The following is a 24435-nucleotide window of genomic DNA, read 5'->3' as shown; positions in this document are numbered from 1 at the left end:
TCATCTCAATTACAATTTTTGAAAGTCAGCTAATTAGAGGGATTCTCTTTTCCTTTCCAAAGGCTAGGAGTAGATCCCTAAGCAGTTAAGACTACTGGGCCTTCCCAAATTAATTTTCACTGAGTAAAAGAATAAATAATTTGGCTTAAATAAGAACCAGACAACCTCAGTAGTTGGCCAAACATTCAAAAAGGCTCTAGTTCAGACTGGAATAGGTGAGTGTATGTCCAAGCTGTATTGGTCACAGCAAGCTGTGACAGGGCTTCAGATATCTTAGGCTGAAATCTCTGTTCCATAAACTAACCTATTACTTTGTTTTTGTGTCCTCTTTGGAGGGTGTCTCCTCACACACATTCCTTAACTTACAAGTATAGTTTTTTTGAAAAATTCCAAACCTATCTACTGAAGTGCCAAGACTGACATGCCAAGACAGTCAAAGATTAATGTGTCCTTATTAGCAGTTAATAGCATCTCAGCAGCATCTCAGGGAAAGGATTACAACTTCACCGAAATTCCAGTGTCAGGCAGTGGTTGTAGATCACTTCCCACTTTGCACTTCTCTTTCAGCCACACTCTCTAAGCCACATTGAAACCCAGGGATCACTTCTCTTTGCAGCATTATAAACACAATACTAACAACATTAGTTGTCGTTATTGAATAACTGATATCAGGCATTGCTATACATTTTCCACACAAATGATTTTATTTGATCCTTGAAACCCTATGAAATAGGCATCATTGTCTACATTCCACAACTGAGCAAACACCGCTTCAGTGAAGAAAAAGTGACTTTCCCTAGTCACAGCCACCGAGTGTTCAAATTAAGTTATCTCTGAAGGCCAGGCGTGGTGGCTCACACCTGTAATCCTAGCACTCTGGGAGGTCGAGGCAGATGGATCCTTTGAGCTCAGGAGTTCGAGACCAGCCTGAGCAAGAGCGAGACCCCGTCTCTGCTAAAAATAGAAAGGAAATTAGCTGGACAACTAAAAATATATACAGAAAAAAATTAGCCGGGCATGGTGGCACATGCCTGTAGTCCCAGCTACTCGGAAGGCTGAGGCAGGAGAATCGCTTGAGCCCAGGAGTTTGAGGTTGCTGTGAGCTAGGCTGACGCCACAGCACTCTAGCTGGGGCAACAGAGTGAGAGAGACTCTGTCTCAAAAAAAAAAAAAGAAAAAGTTATTTCTGAAGGACCGCATGATCTTTTCTCTACGTACTTCTTTGTAGACAAAGGCTATTTTCCAACAGCTGTTAAAAAATACTGGCGGATGGAAGGGTAGGGAATTCTACACATTCAGAAAAAAAAATGCAGGGTTTTTTTGCAGGGGAAATACAAATGGAAATAATTATACAAATGAAGAATTCCAAAAGATTCTCCCCACACTTAAGATGCATGCATGCTAAGTTACACATCCTCTCCACTACATTTTCTTACATGGTTACTTAGTATTTATTTTCTCCTGACCTCATTTGTGCCGCTGTAAAGAGAGGTAATCAAATATAGCATAATACTTGCTGCCAGTACCTCTGAAAGCTTTCCAAGTTTCTCTTATATAATTAATTCTTGGTAACTCCTTTCAATTTTACTTGCCGTTCCCTTTCCAGGCTGCTATCTTAAACTGTAATCACAGTCCCTAAACGTCTGTGTTCTCATAAATTTTTGTTTCTTGCTGGACTGCCCTTTCGTGAACTTTTCCTATTTCCTATTCTTTTTAAAGATGCAGAACGAAAATAAGCTCATCGCAGACTTACAGAATGTGGGGTTTTAAAGGAACCTTAGAAATCATTTTCTCATTTCACATGAATTAACTGAGCCCAAGGAAGTGGCAAAGCCAAAACAGAAATGCCTGCCTTTTAACTTTCTCACTACACAAGCAGGACGAACGTAGGATCCGCGCAGCAGTTCCGACATTGTTTTGCCATTCTTGCGCAGGAACAATAACTGCTGATCATCGCAACTGCTTTACATGAAATTACACCTAGAAAGACCTTAAACCCCAGAGCTACGTAAACTTTGCGAACAAATTCATTCACCCCGTCCCTGCAAATGTTCCAGTCTAGCGTTCCCTTTCCCAGAGTACGAGGCTGCCGGGCCTCAGGCTGCACCATCTGAATGAAGCTACGAGTGGGAGGGATGCACAGGCAGGAGAAGCAAACCGCGGTGCAAGGGTGCAAACCGCGGTGCAACGATGCAAACCGCCGTGCAAGGGTGCAAACGCCCAAACGGCAGAATGGGCTTCAGGCGGGATTTAGTGATGTTGGAACAGGGACCACCCAACACCAACAACAGTGATCAGGGCCCTGCAGGACCCACTCGACCCAAAGCGGCAGGAGCCCGAGGAGCGGGACCCAGTCCCCAGTCGAGTCCCCAAGCGGGTCCCCGGAACCTCGCGCCCCACCGAGCACGCCCGGCCCCGCACGCGAACCGGAGAGCAAGGCAGCCCCGAGCACGCCCGGCCGCGTCCAGGTTCTCCAGAGACCGCGGCCCCAGCGGCATCGCCAGCCCCGGGTTCCGGGCGCCAGGGGGGGAAGCGGAGCGGACGGACGAGAGGAGGCGCCGGCCAGGCACTTACCCGGCGACGGCTGCGGCGGGGCGCCCCAACTCCTCCAACCCGGATCCGGGTCGGCCAGAGCTGGAGGCCGCGCGGGAGGTGGAAATAAGGCAGCCAAGTGCCGGGCCGGCCCAGACGCATGCGCGCAGCCCCGTTCCGGGCCCGCCCGCCTACTCAGCTCCCATTGGTCGCTGCGGGCACCAGCCACGCCCTGGACACACACCCCCGGCCACACCCCTGGCCTCCCCGCGGAGGGCTAGGGGCCCGGCCGCTTCCCTTCCGGGATCTTCCGCGGGAGCTGCTGGGGCTTCGGTGACGACTCCCGCTGCCTCTGGTCTCTTCTCGGCGGTGAAAGAGAAACTTGCCAAACGCGCCGAGAGCCACGGAAAAGGCGCCTTCTCAGGGGGCTGGTTCTCTGTGTCCACGTGAACCTCCACGGTCGGAAGGAAGTAAACTTGCACTTATTTTTATACCCTAGCTTTTTAGGTTGAAAACGTACAAACCGACCAAAAAATTGAGATAACCGTACCATGAACAGCATAACCTTTACCCAGATACATTTTTAAATCATGAATTCATACTGATACCTCCAATTCAAAATCCAACATCATAGAGTTCATTCTAGCCTTCCCCTTTCCATATTTGTCTCCCTTCTCCCACAACGAAAACTCTGTTCCCAACAGCATCGATATTTGCTCGTTTATTCTATCGTACAATTTACACAAAATAGTTGAGATCACCAGCAACGAACCTTCTAAGCTCAAGATTTCTTTCTGCTTTTTTTGTCTTTAGAATGTATCCTTTTAAAGGGTGTGCAGTGCAATAAGAGTACTGTGTTCCAAAGTTGCTTGCATTACTTTGCTTTTCAGTGTCATTATGTTATCAATTTGACATAGTATTAGATTTATCATTTTTATTTGCATCAATTTTAGAATTTTATTTTTTCATCTCTTTTATGTAATTTCATTTTTTAGATGTGGGAGAAATTTATATGGTTCAAAATCAAATCTTTTTTTTTCTTTTTTTGAGACAGAGTCTCACTCTGTTGCTCAGGCTAGAGTGCCATGGCATCAGCCTAGCTCACAGCAACCTCAAACTCCTGGGCTCAAGCAATCCTTCTGCCTCAGCCTCCCGAGTAGCTGGGACTACAAGCATGCACCACCATGCCCAGCTAATTTTTCTCTATATATTTTTAGTTGTCCAGCTAATTTCTTTCTATTTTTAGTAGAGACAGGGTCTCGCTCTTGCTCAGGCTGGTCTCGAACTCCTGAGCTCAAACGATCTACTTGCCTCGGCCTCCCAGAGTGCTAGGATTACAGGCGTGAGCCACCGCACCTGGCCCAAAATCAAATCTTACATTAATAAAAGTTATACTCAGAGAATTCTCACTCCCATTTCTATTCCCTGCACTCATTCCCAATCACCCCATCAGTAACCATCAGTAACCAGTAACTACCTCCTATTAGTAACTAACCATCATTAGTTTCTAGATTATTCTTCCATTGCCCCTCTAGATTGAGTTTGCACGTGTGTGTGTGTGTGTGTGTGTGTGTGTGTGTGTGTATGCATTAGTTATCTTTTGCTGTATAACAAATTATTACAAAATGTATCAGCTTAAAACAACAAACTTCTATTACCTCACAGTTTCTGGGGGTCAGAAATCCAGGAGTGGCTTTGGTAGGTACCTCTGACTCCAGGTTTCTCACAGGCTGCAATCAAGTTGTCGTCTAGGGCTACAGTCATCTCAAGGCTTGACTGGGACAGGAGAGGATCCACTTCCGAGCTCAGTCAGCCCAGCTGTCAGCAGGCGGCAGAAGATTCTCTTTCAATCTCACTCACGTGGCTGTTGGCAGGCTTCAGGTCCTCCCTGGCCACTGGCTGACGTTGTCATTTCCTGAGGCTGCCATAACAAATTACCACAAACAGGATGGCTTAAAAAAACAGGAATTTATTTTCTCACAGTTCCGAAGGCTAAAAATCTGAAATCACGATGTCAGCAGGCCATGTTCTCTTTGATGACTCTAGGAGAAAATCCTTCCTTGCCTCTCTCCTAGCTTTTGGTGGTTGCTGGCCGTCCTTGGCATTCCTTAGCTTGCAGCTGCATCATTCCAGTCTCTGCCTCTGCCTTCACATGTCTCTTGCCTCTGTGTCTCTGTGCCCAAACTTCCTTCCTATGAGGACATCAGTCATTGGATTAGGACCCACCTTAATCCAGTATAATTTCATCTAATTTGGTCACTTCTGCAAAGATCCTATTTCCAAATAAGGTCACATTCACAGTTAGGACTTCAACACATCTTTTATTTTTTGGTGGGGGGACACAGTGCAACCCACAATAGCTGAAGACATCAGTTTCTTGCAATGTGGGCCTCTCCATAAAACTACTCACAACATAGCAGCTTGAGGCTGTCTACCACAATACATATATATTTTTTTCTTACGCAAAAGGGAGCACACTTTATTCCACCATGCCTTTTTCACTTAAGATTATGTGATGAGTATTTTGCAAATCACTCCAGAGTTCCCAGAGGCCTTCTTCATCCTCTATTATTGTGGTATAGTTCTCCATGGTTTGGACGGACCCTGGACTATTTGGTCAGCTTCCTGTAGTATAACAGGCAGAATTCTAAGACAGCCTCCAAGATTCTTGGCCTCTGGTATACACACACTTTCTCCCAAGTATTCAATCAAACACTAATGAAGCTAATGCTGCGAAAAGATTTTAAATATGAAATTAAGGTCCCAAATCAGTTGACCCTATGATAGGGAAATTATCCAGTGGACCTTACATAATCACATGAGCCTTTTAAAACAAAACATTTTCCCTTGCTGATCACAGAAGTGGAAGTCAGAGATTCAAATCGCAAGAAGGATTTGATGTGCCATTACTGGCTTGAAAATGGAGGAGTCCCATGACAAGAAATGCAGGTGGCCTCTAGGAGCTGAGAGTAGCCACTAGTTGGCGACCAGCAAGGAAACGGCAACCTCAGTCCTACCATCCTGCCAACAGTAAGGAGGCGCTTGGAACCATTCATTCTCCTCAGTTCTCTAGATGAGAACTAAGCCCGACCAACAGCTTGATTTCCAGCCTTGTGGTACCCTGAGTACAGAGCCCAGCCATGCCGTGCCAGACTTCTGATCTACAGAACTGTGAGCTAATAAGTGCCTATGATTTTAAGCTGCTAAATTTGTGGTGATGTATTTGCTATTACGCAGCAATCAAAAATTAATATTAATATATATATGGCCTATAGGTTGTTTGCATTCTTTTTCTATGACAGATAATAGTATAATGAGCAAATGTTTCTATCTATTGCTTTTATTGGAGTGGGTGTAGCTTTAGGGTAAATTCCTAGAAGTGGGATTGCTGGGTCAGAGAGTAAATGTATATGAATAACACTTGCACCTATTGAACAAAGTGCTGCTCTAGGAAGCTTTACATTCATTCGTTCATTCAAGCCAAAGAAGTGTTATTTCCATTTTACAGATAAGGGAACAGAGTTTTCATGAGGTCACTGGTCTATGCCAGAACCAGGGCCCAGGGCCATCTCTCTCTCATTCCCTTCTCCTGTTTCTCCAGCTCAGGCCCCAGATTGGGTTTAAACAATCCCTTTTCTGTTCTCCAACTTGAACTCTAGGTAAGTCCTTGGATTTTTGTCCATACTTTGTTTTGAAATCAATACAGTTTGGACTGGTTAAAGTGTCACCTGAATCCTGGCCATAAAAACAAATATAATCCCCAGCCTGTGGGGGAAGGTCATTGGAATGCTTCCCTGTCTAGGGCAGGGAAATAAGTGCATAACTTTTTCTACCCCTCTCTCACCTTACCAAGTCCTCCACCCTCACGACTGTGTGGCGCATGCATACAAAGGTACCAGACTCCTCCCTTTCCTATACAGCCCTTGGACACCCAAACTCTGCCGTTACCCTAAGTACCAACAGCCTGTGCTAATACACACAGAATACTAAGAAATACACAGAAATTTCCAACCTTTCCTCTATGAAGATCCCTTTGAATTAAAAGTGAATTTTAAAAACTTTGAGTCCCTGTAAAATAGATGGTAATATTTTTAGTGTCCATTATAAAATGCATATTGAATTTGAGGACCCCCTGCAATAACCTTGGGTCCCCCCCCAAGGGTCTTGGTGCATGGGTTGGAAAACACATTTCTAGGGAAACCCGCATGAAGTCTCGTGAGCTGTCCTTGGAAATCTAGTTTATTTATGTTACTGTCTGCATTTATTTAATATTCTTTTAATTTTTATGACCAGGGGTCAGCAAACTATGATCCATGAATCAAATCTATCTGGTTATCTATTTTGGTGTAGCCCAGGGATGCCCTCATGAAGACCTGGCAGCCTGACAGGACAGGCTTGCAACACAGTTCTCCTAACACAACCAGTGCAGTTCATACACTTTACAAGATTCTCTTGTATTTGTTACTTTCAATTTTAAAATCACATGTATAAAATCAATGTTACATTTTAAATTGAAGTCACAAGGTAATCCGTGAGATTCTCTAAAGAGGGTAATTTCTGTCTTTACTATTACATTTCACATAAATAGCAAACATATGCAAATTGTCTTATATTAATACTTAATGGTTAATACTAAAAAACATTAGTACTATGGGTCTGATTTAGCTTATCATTTCTGTATAATTTAGCTTGTCATTTCTGTATAATTCCAAACCTTTTCAGAGTTATGTAATCATTTAACTAACAACAGATTTACCAGCTCAGATCAGCTGAGTAATTGGATGATGAAAAAAAATCAGGACAATGATAAGATAGGTTGTTTATCTTAAAGAGAGGTGACACCGGGACCCAGAACCTGGGAGCTACACTATGTTGGGGCTCAAAAACCAATACCCCCAAATAAGGTGCTTTGACAGGCTGAATGGAACAAGAACGCTCAAGGCCTCTCTGACCCACCCCCACTCCCGTTTCTCAATGTTCTGTCTCTCCCAAAGCACAGGATGCAGTTGTTCTCAGAAGTTCCCTTATCTGCCTAAAGTCTGGTCCCACCAAAGAAGGAACTAATTGCTTCTGGTTCCTTCCCTGAGTTTTCATTAACTGATCTCATATTGCAAGAAGAAAGACTGAAATCTGTCAACACACTTGAACAAACTTTTGTCACAAACCATTGTCTGCTCTATGGGCCCAATGTACTGTATCCCAGGCCATTGTATGTTCTTCCAGCCCATTGAATTTCCCTAAAAATCATTTACTATCCCCACTAAACACATCCACCCATCCCCATCTCCCTTTCCACTAAGAAGTATATATATCTGTGCTGCATTGCATGGTGGGGCAATCACTCTGTGATTTTTCTCCCTGTGCACATTAATAAATTTGTGTGCCATTTTCTCGTATTAATCTGATTTTTGTCAGTTTATTTTCAGGGAACCTTCAGAGGGCAAAGGGGAAGTTTTCCCTTGTCCTCTACAACTGTTATGTGTCCCCTTTTTATAAAAGGGTTGTGTCCGATACATCAGCAGGGACCTTGAGTCTAAGCCTTTCAGTTGAAATTGAGTTCCTCTACCTTCATCCCTGGGCCCCTGGGCATCTTTCCCCCAGTTATACCCAATTTATTTGTGTTCTTTTAACTTTTATAGCCTGATTTCGGTGGAGAGAGAGAGAGACAAACAGATCACAATTAAAGGATTAATAACTTCAAACTTCTCAACAGCAATGCTGGAAACTAGAAAACAATGCAGCAATGCCTTAACGTTGAGGGAAAATTATTGCCAAACTATAATACCTACCTAACCAAACTAGCAGTGAGAGAATAAAAAAGTTACCGATGTGCAAGTTCTTAAAGAATTGACCTCTCATGCATGACCCCTCAAGAGAGCTAGTGGAAGATATACTTCCTCCAAACTAAGGAATAAACTAAGCAATGGGGTCTGAGACATAGGAGACCAGCACACAGGGATGAAGGAATTCTCAAGATAGCAGCAAAAAGAAATCTCAGGACAACAGCAACCAGTCCAGATTGGAGCCAGAGTACAAAGACATCCTGGAAATGTATTGCCAAGAAAAAAATGAAACTGATACATCACCTGATGTGAGGTAGTAGTATTCCAAGCAGAGTGTGAAGAAAAACTTGGTAAGAGAAGCCAGACAATACAGGTAACCTAGGAGACATGCATTGTCTGGCTTCTTTTACCAAGTTCTTCACACTCTGAACTCTCGCTATAGGTTTACTTTCAGTTCCTCAGATATGCCAACCTCTTCTTCATTTCACAAGTCCTGCACAGGTTGTTCCCTCTGCTTGGAATACTACCTGTCCTGCTCCCTCTTTTGGCAGCCTGATATTTACTCATCCTTTTAGTCTCAGGTCAAATGTTGTTTCCTCCAAGAGGCCCACTGTGGTAGGCAGAATACTGGCGCCCCAAGATGTCTATGTCCAAATCCCCAGACTCTGTGACTACGTAGGTTCCATGGTAAAGGCCAATGAAGGTTGCAGATGGAATATTGGTTGCCAATCAGCTGACCTTAAAGTGGAGTGATTATTCTGGATTACCCAGTGGGCCCAATGTAATTATAAGGGTCCTTATAAGTGGAAGAGGGAGGCAGAAGTGTCAGAAAGGAGATGTGACTATGGAGTCACTTTAGAGTGATTTGAAGTGAGAAGAACTAAATCACCATTGCTGGCTTTGAAGAAGGAAGGGGCCATGAACTAGAGAATGTGGGCAGCCTCCAGCAGTGGGAAAAGATTCTCCCCTAGAGCCAGCAGGAAAAAACAGCCCTGCTGACACCTCGAGTTTAGCCCGGTGTGTCCATTTTAGACTTCTGACTTCTACAACTGTAAGACAATAAATCTGCGTTGTTTTAATCCACTGGATTTGTGGTAATTTGTTATAGCAGCCATAGGAAACTAATCCGCCCTCCTGACTCATGACTCCTCATCTCCCTGCCATGTGAATTGGGTTCCCATCCCTCTGTTCTTCCCCGCTCGAAGGCACAGATTCAAGGCAGGCCCACACCTGGGCCTTCCGGGGAGAGACCTGGGAACCAGGACTTCACTGCACCCGGGATCCTGGTAAACACTCAGGAATGTGTTGGGTCCCCCATCCCCAAGCTATTTGCCCTGGTGAGTTGATAGGCCAAACAGGCAGGAGAGGGAACAAAAACATGTGAGCCCTCCATGAGAAGGCCTGAGAACGTCTTCTCATGCTCGGCTGAATCCTCTGCCTCCACAAAGATTCAGCCTGAGGATTTAGTGTCTTCATAGTGAGAACTTAAACATACTTATCTTCTTTATAATTCTCAGTTTCCTTAACAATAAAATAAATGGTCACATTTTCTTAAGAAGGTTTTTTTTGTGCAAATTAAAGGAAATAAATGAAATAACACAGGGCCCTTGCCCATAATAAACATTACTATTGTTACTGTTATCATTATCAGGCTTATTAACATTCTAAGTGTCTCTTTCATGTTATATACAGTACATTTAGGCAAAACCAATAGTGCTAAATAGTTTAGAGTCTAACATTAAAGCCTTTACTATTTCTCAATAGTTTTGTCCTGAGGTTTATACTCAGTACTTTTAATTAATTCTTGTTAAGCAATACAATTTCAAAATTATAGCCAGGCCAGGCAGGGTAGCTCATGCCTGTATCCCAGCATGTTGTGAGACTGAGGGAGGGATTGCTTGAAGCCAGGAGTTCAAGACCAGCCTTGGCAACATGGCAAGACCCTATCTCTACAAAAAATTTCAAAAATTAGCCAGACGTGGCAGTGTGCACCTGTAGTCCCAGATAGCTGAGGCAGGAGGATCACCTGAGGCCAAGAGTTTGAGACTGTAGTGACCTATGATCACATCACTGCACTCCAGCCTAGGCAACAGAGTAAGACCCTATCTCAAAACAACAACAACAACAACAAGAAAAACCCCACAAAAATACAATATTAATAGAAACCAAAATGGCTGCTTACTGATTATTAATAGCTAGTTATATCTATGTACACTAAGAAAATGAATCTATCCAATGTGTTAAAAAAAATCAATCTGAGCCTTCATTGGAATTGTCTGCATTATTTTTTTAGCCTATAATTTAGCTAAATATTTTACTCTCTAATGTTCCGGGTTGCCTTCATGTAGATAGTCCCAAAGCAAACTATCAGACTTAAGTGTATCAGAAGCAAAAATTTAAAAGGCAAATTGCAACCTCCAACAAATGGAATCAATGGTTTTTTCCACAAAAAAGAATTTGGGGAACTGCAAATGATCTGGGGTGTCTGCTGCTAAGAGGCACAAGTATAAAAGGAACTAAACAGGTGGCCGCCATGGGGTAATTTTAGCCAGAGTGTTTGGCAGCACAGCTCTTAGGAGAGTAAGGGAGGTCAGTGCCCAGGCCTGTGGCTGCAGAAATGCCCTGGAATGCTTTAGGGCATTCAGGGAATAACTGGAGACAGCAAAGCCAGAACTGACACTGTTTTAACAGCTGGAAAGTTGAAAAGGTGTACAACCCCATGAGGGCTGTGTTCTCAGTTCTTGGAACTTGCCCTAGGAACGGATTGTCATGCTCAACTTTTGCCTCTGACAAAGAGTGGACATGACCCCAGCAGGAGGACTCTGAGCACGCCCATGACATGACCGTCCTGGTCATATTTGAAGGGTCAGGGAAGCTGGCTGAGGCGTGAAGCTGGCAATGAAGAAAAGTCTGAGTGGTTCTGACCCGGCCACAGGCATTTATGTCCATGGTTTTAAACTCGTTAAACTGTAACCCAAATTAAGAAACACATTTTACATCAGGACCCAGTACACACACACACACACACACACACACACACACACACACACACACACACACAATTGAAGCAAACATTTCAGGAAGGAATATTTTCTGTGTCCATAATGCACCCTGCTACTTATTATTCTATTCTATTTCTTTTTTTTTTTTTTTTGAGACAGAGTCTCACTCTGTTGCCCGGGCTAGAGTGCCGTGGCGTCAGCCTAGCTCACAGCAACCTGTAGCTCCTGGGCTCAAGCAATCCTTCTGCCTCAGCCTCCCGAGTAGCTGGGACTACAGGCATGCACCACCATGCCCAGCTAATTTTTTCTTTATATTTTTAGTTGTCCAGCTACTTTCTTTCTTTTTTTTAGTAGAGATGAGGTCTCGCTCTTGCTCAGGCTGGTCTCGAACTCCTGAGCTCAAAGGATCCACCCACCTTGGCCTTCCAGAGTGCTAGGATTACAGGCGTGAGCCACCTCGCCAGGCCTCTATTTCATTTTTTGTTCATAACCCACTGAATTAAAAATCCACAGTTTCGAAAATACTGGTTGTAAAAGTGCAGTCAAACCATCCTCTTTCTGAGCTGTTCTGTAATAAAAGAGCCCTACTTTTTATGTCTGTGGATTAGAGAAGGTGTGCGAAGGGGGAAGCTGCCACTGTTAGACTGCAGGCAACGCTCTCGGAGCCCCGTTTCCTCGTCTTGTATGCTGGCAACACCTGCCCTGCCTCCCTCGCCGGATTGGAATGAAGATCCAGTGAGCCATTCTGGGACAGTGCCAAGGACAGGAAGAGGGCCTTGTCGTTCCAGCTGAATGGCAGCTGGCCCTCAGATAACTCATCTTCAGGCCATAACCTGGAAAATTCCTCTCCCAATGGGTGAATCAGAGGAGAGCTTCTAATTTTATGTCAGGTGCAGCCACCACCCGTGACCTTGACACTGATTCCGTTTGGTCACCATTTGTTTGCTTTTGTGTGAATGTAACTGTCCACTAAACTGCCATAAAATGGTTAACAATAAATGCTTATCAAACAAACATCTTTTCACTGCATCCTCTGCAGCGGAGGGACGTTTGAGCATGGCAGAGCAAGAGGTTTCTGAGAACTGGGAGAATTGCCTGATAACATTTGCTCAGGAAGAGACCTTTTCCTTACACAGAGTCTATAAAGGAGTCATAAACCTGTTGCTCCTGGGGTCAGCGTGGCAGGCAGCTTGACAGAGTCTTTTCAGTACAAAGGACAAGGTTATCGCTGACATTCATACACACTTGTTCAAGAACATATTGTTTGGAACTGGATAGAGGCGATGGTTGCACAACATTGTAAGTGCACTACCTGCCACCAACTCGTACACCTTACAATGGTTAAATTTTATCTCATGCAAATTTCATCTTGATTTTTTTTTAAATGAAAAAAACATATAGGAACACATACCATGGGAGCAATGAAAATATGTGAGCTTTTTTGTTTTTTAAATTTATTTGTTATGGTTTTCTGGCATTCTAGATAGTCAAAGCAGAAAGCTTTTAGGGCTTTAACATTGAGCAAATGAAGATAGAAAGATGAATAACTGGCCGGGCATGGTGGCTCACGCATGTAATCCTAGCACTCTGGGAGGCCAAGGCGGGCGGATCGTTTGAGCTCAGGAGTTCGAGAGCAGCCTGAGCAAGAGCAAGACCCCCGTCTCTACTAAAAATAGAAAGAAATTAGCCAAACAACTAAAATATATACAAAAAATTAGCCGGGCATGGTGGTGCATGCCTGTAGTCCCAGCTACTCAGGAGGCTGAGGCAGAAGGATCACCTGAGCCCAGGAGTTTAAGGTTGCTGTGAGCTAGGCTGATGCCACAGCACTCTAGCCCGGGGAACAGAGTGAGACTCTGCCTCAAAAAAAGAAAAAAAATGCATAACTTTTTGTAAATAATGAAACAGCTGTTATACAAAAAAAAAAATGGCCAGTTTAATAGGGCTCAGCAGATGTCCTGGAGCCAGGGACTAGGACCAGCCATTGTTTCACTGCCTCCTCTACAAACTTCCTGCCTCCAGGGATCTTGTTCCCTGAGAAAAATACCACTTAACGGTGTGTTTTTAGGTAGATTTTCCCTAACTGATAACACCCTATATGGAAAACTAATAACAAAATATGCATCATAGATTTATAATTTCCTTAAGTAAACTTTTTAGCAAATTGCACGTTATTCATTCCATGGTAGGATTTAGTCACTCCAACTATTTCTCATACAACCTCACATTTCAAAAATCACTTTAGGTTTTGTTAAGGAGAGGCACGCAGGGGACCCAGTGCTCAAGCTCTGCAGGCATGCCCAAAAGGAAACGCTCTCTATTTGAATGTGTCTCCTCTTATATATGTGGGCTATTGTACATAATTTCATGCAGTAAGACTACGAAGACCCTAGTCACACACACAGTTGAGCACACTTCGTCATCGCTCATGGGAAAGGGAGCTATTATATAATAGAATCAGTGCAGCCCTATATAATATTGGTAGGGGATGATTTGTGACAATATGGATGGACCTACGTCCATTCTTATTTCATTATGCTAAGTGAAATAAGTCAATCACAGAAGGACAAATACTGCACGATGTCACTTATGTGAGGCGTCTAAAATAAACTTACAGAAGCAGAAAGTAGAATTGCGGTTGCCGGGGAATAAGGGAAATGTGAAATGAGGCAGTTATTGTTCAATGGGTAAAAAGTCACAATTATACAAGATGATTAAATTATAAATATCTGATGTACAGCATAGTGCCTGTAGTTAACAATATGGTGCTGTGTACCTAAAACATGGTTAAGAGGGTAGATCTCATGCTAAGTGTTCTTACCACAAAAGAAAAAAAGACAAGCAAAGGGGCCCAAGGAAACTTTTGGAGGTGATGGATAGTTTGCTACCTTGACTGTGGCGATGATATCACAGGTATGTACATTATGTCCAAACTCATCAAACTGTATACATTAAATATGTCCAGTTTTTTGTGTATCAATTATATCTCAATAAAACTGTAAAAAAATTTAAAGCACTATAGGTATTTAAAAAAGAAAAAGAAAAAGACCCTGTGCATAATCTAATACGGACATCATGTAAAAAAATTATTAAATATTAGAGTCATTCCCAAATGGGGGAAAAATTACTAGGGGATGGTTCTTAGAGAAATGCATAGCCACACATATAGTAAACATCTTCCAAAAATGCCCAATATATTTATGACCTAAAGAACTCATACTTAGCTAGCCCATATAACGGGAGCTCTGAATAGAACACTCAACTAATGCCGGTTAACTGTCAAATTCCTCTGCAGAAGGGCAGCTCAGGCAGCAGGCACACGTCAACCCCATGCCTATGTCAGAGCTGATAACAGTGTCCTGCTGGGTTTCTGTCCTCACCACGTCCTTCCCCACAGGTCAAGGCCGGTTCTCACTTGATGGTCCGAGTCACATGGACATGCATTCCTCTTACAGTGCACAAATGCCAAACTTGCTCTATGGACACCACAGGAGGGTTTTTGAATTGATAGAGGTCTTTATATAACCAGGAATTCTTGTCCTTAATTTGATTTTCCAAGAGCCTGGGAAAAATTCTACAGCCACAGGTACCCACAGCACCACCATCACTCTTTCACCTACTTACCTAAAAAGGGATCACTGGACCTTGGCTGGGGCTTATTGATCTAGTCAAGAGAGTGCTCTCTGCACTGCGACACTGTGTCTATATCCCAAATTTAATGAAATGTCCTATGTAAATAAACAGGATGACCCTTTCCCTAAATACATTTCCTTTAATCAGAGATCACTAAAAAATTAAACACTCAAGATGATTTGACAGAGTCGTTTGTGTGTGGTGTTCCTTGTCCTCTTTTCATTTATGGTAAAAAGAAAACCTTGACAGGATGGGCAGATTGCCTTTCCCGTCCTGACTCTATCATATGCAGCGTGACGTGAGTGAGTGCTTAACAAATGTTAGGTAAATTATAAGCAGTAAAGCCAATCTGGAAATTTACAAAATTCAGCTGAGAATTGTTTTCTGTCCTTTTTTTTTTTTTGAGACAGAGTCTCACTCTTTTGCCCAGGCTAGAGTGCCGTGGCGTCAGCCTAGCTCACAGCAACCTCAAACTCCTGGGCTCAAGCGATCCTTCTGCCTCAGCCTCCCGAGTAGCTGGGACTACAGGCATGCGCCACCATGCCCCGCTAATATTTCTCTATATATTTTTAGTTGTCCAGCTAATTTCTTTCTATTTTTATTAGAGACGGGGTCTCGCTCTTGCTCAGGCTGGTCTCGAACTCCTGAGCTCAAACCATTCACCTGCCTCGGCCTCCCAGAGTGCTAGGATTATAGGCGTGAGCCACCGCGCCCGGCCGGTTTTCTGTCCTTGTTTTCTGTGAGAACATTATGGGAACACCATCAGGACTTGCCTGAGATGAATATCTCCAACTTTACATCTTATTACCTGCTCTCACCCACTAACACTTCACCTTAAAATGAATCATCACAGCAAACTAACCAGTGAGAACAGGAAGGAAGGTAAATTGTCTAACTGTGGTGTTTCCACAGCCACCCCCGGGAAGGACGTAAAGAGATTCTATTGTCTAGGACAATGGTATTTCTGATCGCTAATTTTGTCTGACTACTGTAGTTTATAAATTCAACTTCCTTTAAATATCCATATTCACCCAATTCTCTGGCCTAGGAAACTAGAACTGAATTTCTAGCTCCCAGTGTGTACCCTGAATCTTGAGTCTTACCTCCCCTTGGGTTTAGTAGAGAATGAAATAGAAAATATGCCCAGAAAAAAACTGATTAAACCTGTGGAGAGCAGTAGGTAAAAATGGAAACATTTCACATCTGACCTTGAATCTTACATGCAGCTGTGGGGAAAAAAATATTATTTTCTCACTTTTTCCATTTATTTTCTTGTGCATTCATGCATTTAACAACCACCGATTAAGTGCCATGCTGGGGACAAAGAGGAAAAAAAATGCCTTTGCCTTTAGAGATTTACAGCCTAACAGAAGAGAAAAAAAAAACAAAAACTCAGAAATTACATAATGACCTGAACAGGTTCCTGGAAGGCTTCCTGGGAGAGATGATACTTGAGCTGACTGAGTCTTGAAGAATGAAAGTAGGTCCCTCCGTGGAAGACCTAAATTAGGACAGTGACAGTGGGAATGGGGAGGGCAGATGCAAGAGAGACGATGTCTAATCCACAGAACTTGCCTATCTGCCATGGAGGTGGAGGAGAAGTCATTGCACCTGGGTTCCTGGCCTGTGGCAAAAGATGTCTGGTGGTGCCACTCACAGAGCAGAGACTGTGGGAAAAGGGGAAATTTAGAAGCAAAGTTGATGGTTCTATTTGAGATATCCTGGTCTAAGGTGTCTATTTAAGTGGATGTGTCTAGCAGTCAATATCCTATATGGGTCTAGAGCTCAGGAAATAAGTACAAGCCAGAAACAAACGTGGAATATTGAAGTTATGCAAGTGGTAGCTGAATCCGTGGCTCTGGATAAGGGCTCCCAGGGGCAGCGAGATGAGCACCGGGTGAGGACCCATCTCAGGAGGTGCCAGCGTGGAGGGCATGAGCCAGACAGCAGGGACAGGGCAGTGCCTCCAAAGCCAACACACGACGTGCCAAAAGGACTGCTATAGATTGAATGTTTGTGTCCCCCCTGCCAGAGTCACATGTTGAATTCCTAATCCCCAATGTGATGGCATTAGGAGGTGGGCCTTGGGGAGGTGCTATGGTTTAAATGCACGCATCCTTCCAAAATTCATATGTAGAAACCTAGTATCCAATGTAATGCTACTAACAGGTAGGGCCTTTGGGGACGTGATTAAGCCATGAGTGCTCAGTCCTCACAAATGGGATTAGTACTCTTATAAAAGAAGTTGAAGGGAGTACCCTAGTCCTTTTAGCCCTTCCATCTTTTCTACCATGTGAGGATACAGCAAAAAGGCATCAACTTGGAAGGAGAGTGTGAGCCTTCGCCAGACACGAATCTGCCTGTGCCTTGATCTTGGACTTGCAGCATCCAGAACTGTGAGAAATAAGTGTTGTTTAAGCCACTCAGTCTGTGGCAATTTGCTAGAGCAGCCTGACTGCTGACTAAGACAGGACAAGTAAGATAAACTTGGGAATGAAGAACATTACCTTTTCTTCTGAGAAATAAGTGAAGGACAAAAGGAAGATAAAGGGACGATTTGGAGAAGAAGAAAAAGGCAAATTACAGCATCAGAGACACATTGAAGAGGAGATTACCTAGGACAGTTCATGGTGCACAGTAGGATAGGAGCTGAATGACAACATGTTTCCTTGAAAGATGACGAAGCGCAGTAGAGATGAGGCCCAGCTCTGGCACTTCACAAGCCGGTGATTCTGTGTGCTGGGGAGCCAGGTGACCTCTAAGTTTCCTTCTTCCTCCAGATTTGGGATTTCTTTCCCACTAGTGCTATCCCCGCCCTCTCTCCTCCAGCCTTCTCAAAGCCAATGTGCATCGTACTGAGCCCCAGGGAAACAAATCCCACCAGCCACAGTGGTAGAGGGGACAAGGTCTATCACAGGGGCTTACCACCCCTAACGGATCCCACAGCTCCTGGAGTCTTGGCTGTAATAGGAAGAGCCAGCCCGGCTCAGCAGGGCCATTGACACCCCCAGTGGGAACCCAGGGTGTCTGTGAGCGTGACCCATCGCTGGCACAGGCCCCGCGGTTGTTGATCTACACAGCTGCGGAGGGGCTGGCTTCAGACAGAGGGGCTTCATTCCCACACTGCTCTCAGCGTTTCCTATTGTGCCCCAAGCTAGTCCCAGAGCTTTATCCTGCATGTTGTGCCAGATCCCAGCTCAACAGAGACCTTTTCAAACCAGTGAAAGCAATTGACCTTACTTTGGAGAGCTCAGAGCTGCTCTGTTAAAAATTAAACCTCTTAACAGTTTTCTTTCATTTTGGCTATGAAAAGGCCTCAGATCCAGCAGATCTGTTTGGAAGATTCAAATGATTCACTCACAATCCCCTCAATCCATCTTGGATTTTTCACACCATCATTTCCCTCTTTCCTCCTTTAAATTGAAATTGAAGGCCCGGTCAAACTTCCCATCCTCTAGGAAGCCTCACCAAATGGTTTATTCACCAAGAAACCTGGGGCCTAGATGCCCAGGACCAAGTCTGTTAGGAGTGAGTGAAGCTGACTCCACAAAAGGTTTTGTTAATGCTATTACTTCAGCAAATAATATCAACAATCAACCTATCTTGGTACTTCTCTTGTATCATTTAACTTTATATATGTTTATATCTCATCTCCCAAATCTGGTGTCTATATCACATCTTGATGCTTCTCTTTAGCATCAGTAAGCACAGTATTTTGTACACAATAGTTGATCAATAATACTTGTTTAGGCCGGGCGCAGTGGCTCACACCTGTAATCCCAGCACTACGGGAGGCCGAGGCGGGCGGATCGTTTGAGCTCAGGAGTTCGAGACCAGCCTGAGCAAGAGCGAGACCCCCGTCTCTACTAAAAATAGAAAGAAATGATTTGGACAGCTAAAAATATATATAGAAAAAATTAGCCGGGCATGGTGGCTCATGCCTGTAGTCCCAGCTACTCGGGAGGCTGAGGCAGGAGGATAGCTTGAGCCCAGGGTTTGAGGTTGCTGTGAGCAAGGCTGAAGCCATGGCACTCACTCTAGCCCGGAAAACAGAGTAAGACTTTGTCACAATAATAATAATAATAATAATAATAACAATAATACTTGTTTGATGGAGAATCTAGAATTTTGCCAAATGGTTTCCTTTCCCTCAGCTTCCTCCACACTCATCCTGATTCTGTGCCTGTTTATCCTCTGACCTTAAACACTGCCCTCTAGGAAAACTTCTCCTCTCTAGAAAAACCCAGACCAATCAAGAGATAACAGCAAGACTCAGGGAGGGCAATTAAATGGAATTAAGTTTCCCTGGGAAAACATTCCGGATAACCAAAGAAACCACAGAGTAATGCTTCCAAATTGAAAAAGTCCTGAGGCCAAATAACTACTTTGTACTGTAAACTGAATCATGGGGCACTATTAATTGGGAGGTGACCCGACATGAGTAGTTAGAGCTGACAAAGGCAGTAAAGCGCAAAAGCTACTGTGGAATTCAGCAGAAAAGGCTATTCTTTCAAAGTTTTCCAGGGACTTAGCAGAAAACAACGTGAAATCATACAACTCTAAAGGCTCGATACCAAGAATACAACCACTATCCCAAGCAAAATGTTAACGCAAGGAGGATTTTATAGAACAGCTTTGATGGACTTACACGTCTTTTCTTATGTGTTGCTTTTGTTACATACATCAGAATTAACTTTGGTAAGGGTCCAATTTTTCTGACTTGTGAACTAATCAGGTCTGATTGTTAACTGAATTAGTTAACTGATATACTTATTCATATTATTAAAATTATAAAATTATAATACTAAGTTTAAAATGCATTTCAGCAATTCTTGGGTCCATGGTGTATATACATACATATATATGTATAAAAATGTATGCTAAGTGTTTTACATACTTTATGTTGTTTAATCCTTATAACAACCCATGGGAGATGGAAATTATGACCCCCATTTTGCAGACATGGAAATTTAGGCTCAGGAGATGGCTTTATCAAGAGCCCTGATGATCATTCAACATCCCGTGTAACTTTGTTTATTGGGAAAGAATGCTCTGAGCAGTGAATACAAATTTCCCATCTATTCCATATTTTTCCCTGAACATAAATAAAATGATATTCTGAATTTTTATGTATCAGACTCTCATGAGATTGTTTGATCTGAGGAAGTTTCTGGAGCTAGATCACATCGGCCAGTTTACAAAGCAAGAAGCGGTGGCATCAGGCCCCTGCTCCAGCCCTGCCCCAACCTGTCCGTTCAAGGGGCAGCAGGCCCATTAGAACCACTCAACACACACTGAACCTGGACGGTGCCTGGCAGCACCGAGAGCACGGAAGAGTAGACTTTGAAGGCTGGCGATGGTGTTAATTACTCCCATTCCTTTTCATGGGTGATTCAGGATAACAAAATTCTGGAATTAGGCCTGGAATTAAGCTGAACAAGAATGGCATCTTTTGGTCATCCCAGCCCAGTATGGACTTCTGGCACTTCTTTGAATACCTTCCTCTTTACTTCTTTTCCTTTACTGCTGAGCACAAAAGCCCTTTCCTCAACCCATCATCTTCCTTTTGATCCTGTTCCTCATGTCCAAGTCAGAGCTCCAGCACCATCTCTGCAGGTGCATCCCTCTCCTCAATGGCTCTGCTTCCATCATGTGTCCCCTCCCATGCGTCCCTCCATCAGGCCCCATCATCTCTGGCCTGCCCTGCTATAAGCCCTGTACCCACTGGCCTATTGCCTTGGGCCTGCCTGGATTACCTAACCTACCTCCACATCCGAGTGAAAGGTCTTTGAAAAATGAGAGTCTGGGCCGGGCGAGGTGACTCATACTTGTAATCCTAGCGCTCTGGGAGGCTGAGGTGGGCAGATTGTTTGAGCTCAGGAGTTTGAGACCAGCCTGAGCAAGAGCGAGACCCCGTGTCTACTAAAAATAGAAAGAAATTAGCTGGACAGCTAAAAATATATATAGAAAAAATTAGCTGGGCATGCTGGCGCATGCCTGTAGTCCCAGCAACTCTAGAGGTAAGGCAGAAGGATCGCTTGAGCCCAGGAGTTTGAGGTTGCTGTGAGCTAGGCTGACGCCACGCACGGCACTCTAGCCAGGGCAACAGAGCGAGATGCTGTCTCAAAAAAAAAAAAAAAAAAGATCCTTAACCTCATCTGCAAAGTGTCTTTCACTTCACCAGTTAACATGCACAGGTTCCAGGAATTAGGACAGGGACATCTTTGCGGGCCATTATTCAGCCCCCCATAGCCCATACAGACCTTTCATACCCATACATTCACCCCCAAGTGTGACAAACCAGTCACCTTTCAAAGAGTTCTCAGCAATAAGTTTCTACCACGGTATCAGGTCCTTATGTAAAAATGAAAGGCTCACAACATAATTCATATTAATTGGACAAACATTCTATCCTATCTTCTCATTGTTTAAACAAATGAAGCTTTTGAGGGTTCAATTGTCCCTGGTCATCCCAACATGAAATAGTGACTTGGCAATTACCTAGAGAATTTGCTCAATTTGGATGTCAGATGCCCTGATTTTATCTGGCTAAGCTGTTTATTTTACCCAATTTCTCCTTCCCTTTGTGCTGGCTGGCCCCAGACGGCTCTGAAGCAATAACTTTCTATGGCTTCTAATTATTATAGAAATCAGAGCTGCATACACTCAATTGATATCGTACTTAATCTCCTTTATGACCTGATTTTGTGACTTACAGGAAATTCACTTGGCACCTAGAAAGAAACTGAAGGCATACCAGCAGATTACCCAATTGTCTGGGTCTCATTTCCTCAATGCTTTATTCTCATAAAATCTTATTCTTGATTTAAACCAATTTAAATATGTAGAACAGGAACAAATTGTTAATAATAGCCTAGTTGTAAGGCATTGATTTGGTTGTGTTGTAAAAAACATATATATTCTTCCAGACAGATGATGTGCTTGTTCTTTCATTTGGTCAATATGCATTCATTAATTTTATTGTGATGCCAGTGTCTTAGTCCATTTGTGGTGCTTGAAAGGAATACCTAAGACTGGATAGTTTACAAAGAAAAAGGGTTTATTTGGCTCACGATTCTACTGGCTGGACGATTGGGCATCTGGTGAAATTCTCAGGCTGCTTCCACTCATAGTGGAAGGTGAAGGGGAGCTCGTATGTGCAGAGATGACATGGCAAGAGAAGAGGCAAGGAGGGGAGGTGCCAGGCTCTTTTTAACAACCAGCTCTTGAGGGAACTAATAGAGTGAGAACTCACTCACTTTCATGATAATGGTACCAAGCCATTCATGAGGGGTCCGCCCCCATGACCAAAACACCTCCCGCCAAGCCCCACCTCTAACAATGCAGAGTTAGAGGGGCCAAACATCCAAACAACAAACAAATCAAAGTCCTTTCCCTCTTGGACTTTACACTCTACTTAGAAGAAGGATAATGAACAAACATACAAGTAAATAACATCAGGTAAGACAAGTTATAAAGAAAAGTAAAGCAGGGTAAAGAAAAGGAGAATGACAGGGGTGGGACCATGTTGGCTGGGCTGGCCAGGGAAAGGCATGTCTGAGAGGAAACTGCATGAAATGAGAGCATAAGCTTGCACACCTCTGGGATAAGAACAGAGGGAACAATACATGTAAGAATCGAGGCGTGGGCACCAGGAAACAGGATTGTCCGGAGGCCAGTGTGCATGGGTTGTTTGGGGAGCTGCAAGGAGGCCAGTGTGGCTAGAACTGGAGTGATGGGGGACGAGGCAGGCAGCCAGGGGCTCGTGTGGCATTTTACACCCTAATATCATCCTATGCCCTCTTGGTTTAAAATTATTTTAGTGTGCCCAGATTTCTTCGGTAACACTCCACAGGCTTGACAGCAGAAAATGTGTAGGGATTATGGATGGTAACTGGTCACTGTATTGTTGGGATAAGCTTCAGAGGGACCCTCTATTATCCCGTATCTCACCGCTTTGCTATCTCTGTGCACTGCAGTTGTGTGGACCTGCGTCACCCCGGCCCCACTGTGCAGAAATGTGGGCTCCTTTGGGCAGGGCCGCATTTGCTCACATGTGCATCTCCATCACCCAACACCAGGCCTGCCCGTGCTAAGCCTCCATAAAATGTGTGGACTAAAATGTGAAATAGCATACACAACTCCCAGCTGCGTTTCTCCACAACCCCAACAGCAGTGCAGAGAGTGAATGTTTGCAGTGTCAGTGGGTCTTGTGGTTTGAGGTCACTGCAGGGCACACTAATCTGCAGAAGATGCTTCCAGCAGCCCCTACCAAGGGTGGCTCTGAAGGTCCAGTTCTTAGTGAGTCTGTCAGGTTTCAGTCTAAAATGTTGGTTCTTAGTGTGCTCGTGGCCGAAGAATGACCAGATGCACCAAAGTTAGGAAAGCATGAAAATGAGGTTTATGGAGGAGAGAAACATAGGATTATAGAGCAAGAGCAAGATACAGGTTTATAGAACATGATACATATGGCACAGATGATGACAGGACCCACTGTCTCGGCAAAAGGAGAGCAAAAGGAAAGGCACAAAAAGAGGGGTTGTTTATGGTCTGTGTCTTGTTTTATGGTGTCCGGATAGGGACTTCTCTGTGGTTCAAACATCACCATAGAACCACTTTGATTGGACATCTAGGGAGCTGCATGACCTGAGTCTTACTGGGCATGTGGGTTCTAGGTCACTTTCTGGACTTTATGGTACCCATGTGGCTTGTCCAGTGGGCTAGAGAGTCCTCTGTGTTCTTTTGCAGCTGGTGCACCAAGTGCTGGTTGACAGTTGAGTAGAAAGATCAAGGTAGAATCAGTCATATGGGGACTTCCCTGGTAGACTTATTAGGTAGATAGTGAGGGATTCCAGTCTCCTAGGGACAAAAGTGGGTTCCGTTGCCCCCATCTTAGTCCTGCTCCACACCTGGGGAGGAGGGAATACCCTATGAATCTGCCAGTCAGAATTTGGCGGGCCAGCAAATCGATGCGCTGCACCAAAAATGGCAACACCTGCAGCTGGCATTTATCAACAGAAAGAGCCCGATTCTTCTCCATGATAACGCCTGACTGCACATCACACAACCAACGCTTCAAAAGTTGAATGAATTGGGCTATGAAGTTTTGCCTCATCCGCCATATTCACCTGACCTCTCGCCAACTGACTACCACTTCTTCAAGCATCTCAACAACTTTTTGCAAGGAAAACGCTTCCACAATCAACAGGATGCAGAAAATGCTTTCCAAGAGTTCGTGGAATCCTGAAGCATGGATTTTTACACTACAGGAATAAACAAATTTATTTCTCATTGGCAAAAGTGTGTTTATTGTAATGGTTCCTATTTTGATTAATAAAGATGTGTTTGAGCCTAGTTATAATGACTTAAAACTCACAGTCCAAAACCGCAATTACTTTGCACCAACCTTAATAGTCCCAGCTACTCAGGAGGCTGAGGCACAAGGATTGCTTGAACCCAGGAGTTTGAGGTTGTAGTGAGCTATG

General features: G+C 43.8%; 1 protein-coding gene across 8 annotated transcripts in view; it reads right to left on the bottom strand.

The window, feature by feature from the left end:
- The window catches only part of SLC25A30 (solute carrier family 25 member 30), a 38588-nt gene extending 14190 nt beyond the window's left edge, over positions 1-24398 (bottom strand). For 2 of the 8 annotated variants that reach the window (XM_045567249.1, XM_045567251.1), the window contains exon 1: positions 4191-4720. The gene's annotated coding sequence lies outside the window, so the exon portion shown is untranslated. Of the gene's footprint in view, positions 1-2574; positions 2655-4190; positions 4721-24356 lie in introns of those variants that run through there. The other 6 variants (XM_045567252.1, XM_045567255.1, XM_045567250.1 and 3 more) reach the window with 4 other exon arrangements.
- Between the last annotated feature and the right edge of the window lie 37 nt (positions 24399-24435).

Source organism: Lemur catta, chromosome 13 (assembly GCF_020740605.2).
Source record: "Lemur catta isolate mLemCat1 chromosome 13, mLemCat1.pri, whole genome shotgun sequence".
In the NCBI taxonomy this organism is placed as follows: domain Eukaryota; kingdom Metazoa; phylum Chordata; class Mammalia; order Primates; family Lemuridae; genus Lemur; species Lemur catta.
Note: the sequence above shows the minus strand (reverse complement) of the source record. Positions and strands in the feature narration are given on the sequence as shown.